General features: G+C 38.4%; 1 pseudogene; it reads left to right on the top strand.

Moving 5' to 3' along the window:
• The first annotated feature begins 4,321 nt into the window (after positions 1-4,321).
• LOC147356903 (P antigen family member 3 pseudogene) lies at positions 4,322-4,842 on the top strand (annotated as a pseudogene).
• Positions 4,843-11,533: the final 6,691 nt, after the last annotated feature.

Raw genomic sequence — 11,533 nt, 5'->3', positions numbered from 1 at the left:
GCCATCCAGCCATCTCATCCTCTGTCGTCCCCTTCTCCTCCTGCCCCCAATCCCTCCCAGCATCAGAGTCTTTTCTAATGAGTCAACTCTTCTCATGAGGTGGCCAAAGTATTGGAGTTTCAGCTTTAGCATCAGTCCTTCCAAAGAACACCCAGGACTGATCTCCTTTAGAATGGACTGGTTTGATCTCCTTGCAGTCCAAGGGACTCTCAAGAGTCTTCTCCAACACCACAGTTCAAAAGCATCAATTCTTTGGTGCTCAGCTTTCTTCACTTTGCAATTTAAAAGTACACAGAAAAACTAAGCAAATAAAAATGTTAGGTATTAATTATATATATTTTTGAAAAGCTAAACAGAAAAGAGAGTACACAAAGAATGCTAAATAATGTAGCCATGAAACACAAATACATGCCTTGTTTTTTTCATTTTCAAGATGCTTTCTCAGTTCAGTGGGCACTTTTTGTTTCCCTCTGTCTTTCATCAATAGCCATAAATGTTAACAATATTTATGTCACCAAAATTACAATCTAAGAGAATAGGGAGATGTGTTTCCTCCCGAGAAGAGCATTCCCCTGGGTAGCCCCTGGTCCCAGAAGGATCCACGGAGCAGACGTGAAGCTAACCCCACATCCTGCAGCAGGGCTGCCCAAGTCAGACTGTGGATTCTTAATTGAGAGATAAACATTCAATTTCATAATGACTGAAATTTGATTGTCCTTTTTTATGTAGCATTATAAGGTGGCAGAGTGGTAAAGAATCCACCTGCCAATGCAGGAGATACAGGAAATGTAGTTTTGATCTTGGGGTCGGGAAGATACCCTGGAGGAGGAAATGGCAACCCACTCCAGTATTCTTGCCTGGAACATTCCATAGATAGAGGAGCCTGCCAACTACAGTTCAAAGGGCCACAGAGAGTTGGACTTGACTGAGTTACTGAGAGCACACACACACTGTAGCAGAACCTGATAAAAAGCAGTTAACTAAATCATCTATTCTCTTGATTCTTAAACTTATTCATCAAGAAAACACAGTAGATAATGATTAAATAATTTAAAATTTGAGAAAAAAATATATATACATATAGGTATATGTGTGTGTGTGTATATATATATATATATATGTATATATATATATATATATATATAATATATATAGTACAAAACTAAATGGCCAAAGGATTAACTAAAAGATGTGAAAGTGTTTATTTCTGGAAAGAAAAAAATGGGGCAAGGATGGTGGGTTTGGGCCACTGCTTTTACTTTTAGCAAACCTAATAGAACTATTTCATCTTTTACATGATATGAGTATATAACCGATAAAAAATAAAAACTATAAAAATAAACAAATTAACGCTTAAAAAAAGAAGCAACAGGCCCCAAATGGAGTCACTTTTGCTAAACCACAGGTCAGCAAACCAAGACTTAAAACCTAATCTAATTTCAATTTCAGGCTCTCCCAGGAGGTAAAATTTAACAAATTAACCTAGAATTACCTGACCAGTATTAGTGAGGTAATCCACCCAGTAGATCCTTCTATCTCCTATAGGAAGATGACCTTGCCTTAAACAACTATTCTTTGCTAGAACTTCCTTTTCCCACCTCCTTCTGCCTATAACAACTTCCATTTTCTATAGCTCCTTAGAGTTCCTTTCTATCTGTTAGATGAGATGTTGCCCAATTTATGAATCACTGAATAAAACCAACCGAATATTTAAATTTACTTTGATTTTGCTTTTTAACAGACTTGATGGCAGCAGTGAGATTGAAGAGGACTTCCAATGGTGTCAGGGACAACAAAAACACAGGTGTTACCTGCAAACCAGTTTGAGTTCTCTTTCTTGCCATTTCCAACAGCCATGGATAATTTCCTCCAGGTTTTGAGCTATAATCTCTTTTCATCAAACTCCTTATCTATCTTTTGAGTCAGTTCCCCATTTGACTGGAATCCTTAGTTCCACATTGAGAACCACTGATTGGTCAGACCATATTCCCTCATTTGATTGGAAACCCCAACTCTTAGTTCTGTCCCCAGATTCCACATTGGAAATGTCACGCGAGTGCATGTTCCTGGTTCTTTGTCTCGTCACAACAAAGATTTGGAGCGACAGACATTAAAGCCCTTGGCGCATCACAGCTCTTGGGTCTTGGACAAACCGTGTTATAGCTCTTAGGCAAATCAGTGTTACAGCTCTATTTTATTTAGAAGATAGCAGGAGAGAGAGAGAGGGAGCGAGAGGGGGAGAGAGAGAGAGAGAGAGAGAGAGAGAGAGAAAGAGCACACGCACGCAGGAGAGAGAGAGTCTGTGAGAAAGCGCTTTGGCTCCTCCTTTTATATGTTTTTTTCCTCCACCTGGGCCTGCCCTATGCAAATTGGGCTTAGCCAGGAGTGCTGTTTGTTCTGCCTGAAGTCTTCACTCTGGCCCTCGGACCTTCCTTTGATCTTCCTTGTTTTTTAGCCACCGCCATTTTGGACTCCTTTTCCCTATTCTACCTACCTAACAGAAACCTCTGGGTTTAGTCCAGTTTCCCTGGTTTTTTGGAATCCTTCCTAGATTTCACACTAGGAACTACTGTTAGCAGCTGTAGCTGCCCATCTGTTTGGAATCAGTCCACAGTCTCCATTCTTTAGGGTCTGCTTGTTTTGTTTTTTCCCCCCAAATCTCAGTGGCACATTGGGAATTGTTGGTGGTGCACCCAGAGCCTTCTCTTGGCCAAGTCAAAGTAACATCTCTGGTTACTGCTATATATTACGGTGTACATGTTTGTTTATCTTGGTCTGTGTAGATAGAAGCTACATTAATGGGAATCAAAAAGCCACAAAAAAATCAGTGAGCACTGATTGAGCATTTAAAAGCTATTTGGATACTTTCCACCTAATCCAAAGAGTCCCATGTTAGGATAAGTTGGTTACAGAACAAGTTAGATAGACACATGTCACCCACCAACCTAAAGAAAATTACCATGTAATGAGATATATTGGGAAATTAAAATTTCCCAACCCAGTGGTACAACCCTTTTAGGTTTTAATTTGGCACCAAGAAATCCAAAGACTTAGCTAAAAAATTAACAGATAGTATTTTTAATAGTTTTAGTTTTAAATAATTAAGAAATTAATAACAATTTTAATTTTTAATAATTTTAAGCTCCAAAGAGTCAAGCAAGGCACCTCCAATATATATGCCTATTTTACATCTAAGAATAATGGTTCCAGAAGTTATACACGTCTTGTTGCTGTTCAGTCGCTCAGTCATGTCTCACTCTATATGATCCCATGGACTGCAGCACACCAGGCTTCCCTGTCCTTTACTATCTCTCAGAGTTTGTTCAAATTCATGTTTCTTGAGTCGGTGATGCCGTCCAACCATCTCATCCTCTGTCGCTCCCTTCTCCTCCTACCCTCAATTTTTTCCAGCATCAGGATCTTTTCCTAAAAGTTGACTCTGCATCAGGTGGCCAAAGTGTTGGAGCTTCAGCTTCAGCATCAGTCCTTTCAATAAATATTCAGGGTTGATTTCATTTAGGATTGACTAGTTTGCTCTCCTTGCAGTCCAAGGGACTCTCGAGAGTATTCTCCAAAACCACAGTTCCAAAGCATCAATTCTTAAGCAAGTGCTCAGCCTTCTTTATAGCCCAACTCTCGCATCTGTGCATGACTACTAGAAAAACCAAGCGGCAAGTGCTGTCTCTGCTTTTTAGTACAATGTCTAGGTTTGTCATAGCTTTGCTTCCAAGGAGCAAGCATCTTTTAAATTCATGGCTGCAGTAACCAATGCAGTGATTTTGGAGCCCAAGAAAAGAAAATGTTACTGCTTCCTCCACTTTTTCCCCTTCTATTTGCCATGAAGTTTTTTCATGTTGCGTTTTAAGCCAGCTTTTTTACCATCCTCTTTCACCCTCATCAAGAAGCTCTTTAGTACAAGAATGTAAACAAAAGTCCACCAAATCAGTGGACTTACAGGACTCTCCAGATCACCCCAAAGGTGGGAACCCATGTGGGTTTCTGCCAGAGTTGGTAGGACTCTGAGGGAGTTTTCATTTTCCCCTTAGTCAGCTAAAGGGAAACTGAAAATTCTAATTAATGAAATCTTTCCTAATTCTGGTAGATATCAGAGCTACACTCTCTACTTTAAGCTTCACTTAAAACTTACAGATGGGAACCTGGGAAAACTGGCAAAAGCTGGCTAGTGATGAGAATTCTCAATATAGTCAGCTCTCCTGGATCTCAGTCCCTAGTTCTCAACAGAAAGAGGAAAATAAATGTCCTTTGTACCCTGACATACTTCTTGAGTCTAAGGGATGATTTAATACTGCTGGAAGGCCTGAGACAGGTTTGTTGATTCAGTCCCGGTTCTTTCTCACTATTTGAGACTCACCAGGGAGAAATATGAGTGGGCAAGTCGCATCAACATTGGGACCTACAAAGCAAGATTGCTCCCAGATGGATGAACCTGTGGTTGACCAGCAGCCCAGTGTTGAGCAACCTCAACAAGAGGAACCACCAGCTGAGATTCAGGATATCACACCTAGAAAGGAGGAAGTACATGGAGAGGATCCAGTGAATTGTGATGAAGAAGAGGAGAAGGATCCCTTTGAAGATTCTGGCCTGAAAGCTGATCTCCAGCAATTGGCTGTGGCAAAGACTGGGGGTGAAGGTGGAGATGGTTCTAATGTCAGGGAGCAGTTTGCATCAAATATAGAGCCTGTTGAAATGCCAGAAGCAGGTGAAGGGCAACCATTTGCTTGAAAGAAGATAAACTGAAACCATCTATGCTGTTCTTATGTTGTGTATTTGACTATTAAAGTTCGGTCAATAAAGTTTCATTTTCTACTTGCAAAAAAAAAAAAAGAATTTTTCTGTTTTTCAGTAGTTGGTCAAATTAAAGATTGATACTCAGAATCTAACAGAAAAATTTTTTGGCCTTCTTCCTCAAGCTAAAATAAAACTATGTACCCATAGGGAAAGAAAATCTTTCTAAAGCCTTTGTGGAAGGATTTACTAAAACATTCCAAAGACAAGCAGCTCTAAACCCACAGAACATAGAAACCTTCTGATTTCCATTTTAGTTGGAAATCTCCCTGATATAAAAAAAGCAAATTAAAGATAATGTGACTGGAAGAGTGGAACAAGCTATGATGTCATTTAAGTTGCAAACCAATTATTTGAGGAATTAAAAGCAATTGTCCCTATAGTTGTGTCCAAAGAGTCGGACACGACTGAGCGACTATCGGATCTGATCTGTCCCTATAGTACAAATCTTTGCAAAACCAGAAATGCAGTTTTAGAAACAATCAGAGTCCACCTACCTTTTTAAACAATTATCCTCACCTATTCATTCCCTGCTGTCTGCCTGCAGTGCTGGTACCGGGGGTTGATCCCTAGGTTGGGAAGATACCCTGGAGAAGGAAACGGCAACCCACTCCAGTATTTTTGCCTGGAAATGTCCATGGACAGAGGAACCTGGCAGCCTACGGTCCCTGGGGTCCCAAAGAGCTGGACAGGACCCAACAACTTCACTTTCTTTCTTTCTTCTTCTATTCATCTCAAAAGGCTTACGTGTATTGTAAAAATTCTAGCCATAGGAAACAAAAGTCCTTCTTAGAGGAACTAGCATTCTTTCCCTGTGCCTTTGAGATGTAAATGTTCTTCTTGATCTCTGCATGAACTCTTATTTAGGTCATCTCTTTAAAATACAAACTTCAGGGAGGTAATTCTTATCAGAAGGAAAAACAAAAGGAGGAAAGGTTATTTTAAAACCTAGACAAAATGAAAAAAATCCTAAAGTGTCTTCTTTGTAAGTATTAATAAAAAAACTTTAGCCAGTTGAGGTTGAGCGGGTAACCTTAAATTATATGTCAAAAATGTAATTTGGATCCAACTTCTCTTATAAGTAGTGAGTTTTGTATTACTGCACCTGATTCATGACTGCAATTTTCAAAAAAAGCCTTACAGATTCTGTGTCTATAAGTTTATGTATGTCCATGTAGATGTGTGATATTTTCTACCTGTGAATGGTATTACTAAAAATTAATTTGTAAAAGAGCTCTATTTTATTGGCTTAAAGAAGATTAAGTTCCTCTATGAACGAAGGATTCTTAAAACTTCCAGAAACATAATAGAAACGAATCCAAATGCTTTTCAAATTTATATGATCTGGAAATTTACTTGGGATTAAAGCTAATCATGGGGGTTTAATTAAAACAGGCATGTTGTTAGAGTTTGCAGCATTAAATATATTTTATTCTACCCAGATTTAGGAAAGGTCAAACAAGTTCATGGTATCTCTTAGAAAATTTGTCAGCAAGAAAAATAGTTTAAAATGATAGCTAATTTTGTCTAATATCTCATTAAGTTTTTATCACTAGTCAATGTGTAATCATTGGAAGCAGTGAATTAAATAGCTGAAAGAGGAACAAGATTTAGAAGCAACTTTTCAAGGATGTAGAGACTTTAGGAAATGTTTACTTAAAATTAATTTCTAAAATATTTTGGTAACTTGAAAACATAGGTTCCTCTGAGTTGTTTAATGATGGAAATTCAAAATCTAGATCATTTCTAAATAAGATAAAATAGTAAAATACTAAAACATTAATTACTGAACTTTTATCCACTTTTGGCTTCCTTTTGAATCAGGAATCCGAGTTTTTGTTCACAGGGCCAAAGAATGAACTTCAAGAACATACAAACACTCATGGTAGCAAGAGAACAGGATTTATTAAAGAGAAAGAAAGTACAAAGCTCTCAGCATAGACACTGAGAAGGGGTAAAGAGTTCCCCAACGGCAGGTCTTTTTATATCTTTAATCTGTGCGTTTTTGGTGGGCTCCTGTCCTTAAAATACTTAATTTTAACCCATCAGTTCTCAAGATGCTTAACATTTGTATGGCTTCTCTCCATCTTCAGATCACCTTTTTCATGTCCCCTGGCCATTCCACAATGGACCAGATGTATGGTCTTAAGATTAATGATCACCAGTTATTTTTCCCTCAGGCATATGGAACAGAAGTTAATTACTGCCCTTCTCTGGATCTGAGTGCTGATAATTTATCAGACCAAGGACACATTCCAGGAATGTGGGACAAAGGGTATAGCTTTAGGCTAATGGAACAAGATGTTTATTGAAAACAAGACCAAGGTCTCAGAGTCCTACACTGACTGCCTAGCAATTTCTCCCTCACTTTCACAGATAAACCAATTACACTGGGATCAATTAGTAAATGTACTTTGTGCCACACTAAAAAATTTAGTATGAAAAAGCATGGGAACACAAAGCAAGGGTATCCAAAGTAAAACTACCTGTGTGGTTGACAGACTCTTTAAGTTTTACTGGCCTCCATGGCTGTCACCTTTCAGCCCAGAGCCACAGACTCAAATGGGAATTACCAAGAGGTATTCTGACAAAGGTCCGTATACTCAAAGCTGTGGTTTTCCCAGTAGTCATGTACAGATGTGAGAGTTGGACAATAAGAAGGTTGAGTGCCCAAGAACCTATGTTTCCAAATTGTGGTGCTGGAGAAGACTCTTGAGAGTCCCTTGGACTGCAAGTAGATCAAACCAGTCCATCCTAAAGGAAATCAATACTAAATATTCATTGGAAGGACTGATGCTGAAGCTGGAGCTTCAATACTCTGACCACCTAATGTGAAGAGCTGACTCATTGGAAAAGATCCTGATGCTGGGAAAGATTGAAGGCAAAAGGAGAAGAGGGCAGCAGAGGATGTGATGGTTGGATAGCATCACCAACTCAATGGACATGAATTTGAGCAAATTCTGGGAGATAATGCAGGACACAGAAGCCTAGCATGCTGCAGCTCATAGGGTGGCAAAGGGTCGGACACGACTTAGCAATTGAACAATAACAGCAATTCATGATTCAAAATTTGTTTCCTCTGGAAGATCCCTGATCCCCTGCCTAGGAGTAAATGTAAATGAAGCTATGATGGGACCCTCCCCTTAATTCTGGAAAGTATTGCAGAATCTGCTGCTAAAGCAACAACTGCCCGATACAAATCCTCATACTCTCTGGCCAAAGTAGTTCCTGATCATAGGATGGCCTTTGATTATCATTTAGCTGAGCCAGGAGGTATCTGTGCTGTGGCCAACACCACCTGCTACACCTGGATTAGCATTTCTGGGGAAGTTAAAACTCAGTTAGCTATGTAAGATCCCTGAGAAAGACACTTGGCCTAAAAAGATGACTCCTTCAGTGGAGCCTTTCTTTGATCTATCTGATTTTGATTGGTTAGGATTTGGGGGACAATGGATCTGAAGTGCTCTCGAAATATTGGGAATTATAATAATCGTAGTTTTCTCCCCTATACTCGTATTCTCTTGAAAGCTTTAAATGCACGATCACAGCTGCTAACCACCAAGTAAATAATCTAAGACTGGAAGACCAAAAGTGAAACAGAGAATGACCAACTTAAAACACATGAATCTAAATTTGCGGCCTGTGGATACCACAGACATTCGGCAAAAAAACATCATCACTTATGAATATCAAGCAGAGGATCCAGGAAAGCTGTGAGAATTACCAAGCAATATTTGGGAGTTAGCACTCTTTAAATGTTGATCACATCTCTTATTTTTGAGTCTATCAAAAGTCTATTAAAGTCTATCAAAACTGGGGAAACTGTTAAAAAAAAAAAAAAAAGGAGAGAGAGAGAAAAGAAAGAAAAACACCAGGCCTAAAATGGAGTTACTTGTGCTAAACCTCAGTGAGCAAAGACTTAATACCTAGTCTAACTGTGGTTTCAACCTCTCCCCGAAGTATGACCTTTAACCAGTCAGGAACTATCTGGTCAGTACTAGTGAGGTAAACTGTCCGAAAGACCTCTCCTGACCCCCACAGGAAGGTGACCTTGCCCGAAACAATCCACTCTCTGCCAGAAACTTCCTTTTCCCCTCCCTCTTCAGCTTACAAAAGGTTTCCACTTGGTACAGCTCCTTGGAGCTCTGTTCTATCTGCCAGACTGGATGCTACCCTATTCATGAATAATGAAATAAAGCCAATTAGACCTTCAAATTCACTCAATATTGTTTTTTTTAAAACACAAAGAAAATAGTAAGATATACACACATGATATTAGTAATTACCATAACTAAAAATAAAACAAAATATCACCTGAGAATTTTCCAGAATTAAAAAATGATTTGAGTCCTCATATTGAAAATCCAAACATCAAGGAGGTAGTTTTTGTTCTCTAAACTGTTTCAAATGTTTTCTAAATGACTTCCCTCATTCAAGTGATACATACTGATCTCCTTAAATCATATAGACCACTTAATTTTCTATATCCTCATATTTTCTTAACACCTTTTAGCTTATCAAAACCTTGGATCAAACTCGTCTCCATTATGTTATTTTGACCTCTTCATTTCTCCTTTTTCATTTTCTTTGTAGTTTTCTGAGAGCTTTGCACCATTGTATGCAACAGACCACATCACAGAAAGAACAACTGAATAAAGTGGAATTATTGAAAAGTAGTGATGGGAACACATGATGGATATTTCTCATAAATATCATCAATAACAACTAACTTTGGTTATTGATTATTACTGCACTATCTAGCTGTGAAACAGAACTTTCAAAAGTATTTTGAATACATCAGGAGAAATATGAAGTTCAGGCCTTCAGTTCACCCTAAAGTTTTCTCCATTTACATTAGCAACATTCTCTAATCCTTAATCCTCAGACATGTATGCTCAGTAAAATCACAGAATCATGTATTGATTAAATTCAGCTGTATAATTACCCAAAGCACAGTTCTAACAGCATCCTGTTATCAGTCAAAAATACTTTAAAACCTTAACACAAAAGGTTACAAATTGATTATTTGTAATATCCTAAATCCCTTTATTGCATCTCTACAAGTCCCACACTTTTTTAGCCCTCACTTCCTAACAAGCACTTTAAAAAAATCCTAGAAACACATTAATTATAGAAGAATCCTCAACCTTGTTTTCTTCGATGATTTACATAAGCTCCTCTTTGCAATCCTCTTCTTTGCCAGGCCTTTCCTTAACCTTTCCTATGACACCCTTTTTCCCTAAGATCATTTGAAATGGAACTTTCACTGGAGCAGGGAGGAAGTGGAGCTTCAGCCCTTCCCTGACCTCTTGGGGACAGACTGCACTGTACTGAAGGCTCTTCTCTTTCATTAGAACCTAATGATGCCATTGCCTATAATCCTAATTGCTTAGTTTGTCTGTAACAAAGTTTTCTGAGATGTTTGCCTTTGGTAAGCCAAGATAAAAAGCTTCTTAGAGACAAGTACAGAAAACAGACAAATCCTGTTTTAGGGGACTTCTCTTCTAGGTTTGGGTTTCTGCCAGAGGTCCCTTCCTTTTGTAACATAATCCAATCCAAGATAGAAGAGTGTTTCCCACAGCCTGATGCCCTATGATCAATGTAGGCTTGCATATTTCATGAATTTAGAACCAAGGTTTTAGTTGTAGGTGTTCCTTATAAAAGTGCCTTTTTAAGAAAACTGGATCTGTTGACTTACTGAACATTACAGAGCTTTTATGAGGTATGATGATGAATTAGCTATAAAAGCAGAAGGATTTACAGGTTCTAATTCCTGTTAAATGCATATCAGTTTAAAAAAGAGGAGATAACTGTGCTGTACAACATGTATTCAAATTTTGCCAAATCTAGATGTTTGAAAACGGGTTCAAGGTGTTAGCCAAACCAAAAACGCAGTTATAGTCACCCAATTCTGACTTATGCCATGTATTTAAGCCCATTTCCCATTGGGCTGTTTCCCAGAATGAGCACTCTCTGTTGACTGCCTTAAAATATAGACCAAGTTCAGCAAAACATTACATAAACAAAGGGAATTATTCTGTTTCTCTGCATCAGACTGAAATGCAACCCAATTATGATTTATTGTCCATATGAGTGGCCTTGATTTTTTAGTGTAGGTCAAAAACAAGTGACTTTTAAGAAAACAAACTTATGGATACCAAAGGAGATGCAGGATGGGGAGGTGGGGGGAGATATACTGGGAGTTTGGGATTAATAGATACACACTACTACATATAAAATAAATAAACAACAATGATTGACTGTATAGTAGAGGGAACTATATTTAATATCTTATAATACCTTAAAATGTAAAATAATCTGAAAAGGAATATATGTGTGTGTGTGTGACAGCTCCAGTGGAAAAGAACTCACCTGCCAATGCAGGAGACATATAAGAGACATGAAGTTTGATCCCTGGATTGGGAAAATCCCCTGGAGGAGGAAATGGCAACCCACTCCAGTATTCTTGCCTGGAGAATCCCATGGACAGAGGAGCCTGGTGGGCTACAGTCCATAGTGTTGCACAGAGTTGGACACGACTGAAGGAACTTAGCATCCATATACACACACATATATCTGCATCACTTTGCTGTACACCAAAACTATCACAATGTTGTAAATTAACTATACTTCAACTTAAAAATGGTTAAAAATACTTTTTAGGTATGTAAATTGTGAGCCATTATTTTGTATTATAATCAAAACACTCATTGATTTGCAGCTGGGA

The sequence above is a fragment of the Bos grunniens genome, chromosome 16 (assembly GCF_055505025.1).
Source record: "Bos grunniens cultivar Pamir isolate PY7600 chromosome 16, Bosgru_T2T1.0, whole genome shotgun sequence".
Lineage (NCBI taxonomy): Eukaryota > Metazoa > Chordata > Mammalia > Artiodactyla > Bovidae > Bos > Bos grunniens.
Note: the sequence above shows the minus strand (reverse complement) of the source record. Positions and strands in the feature narration are given on the sequence as shown.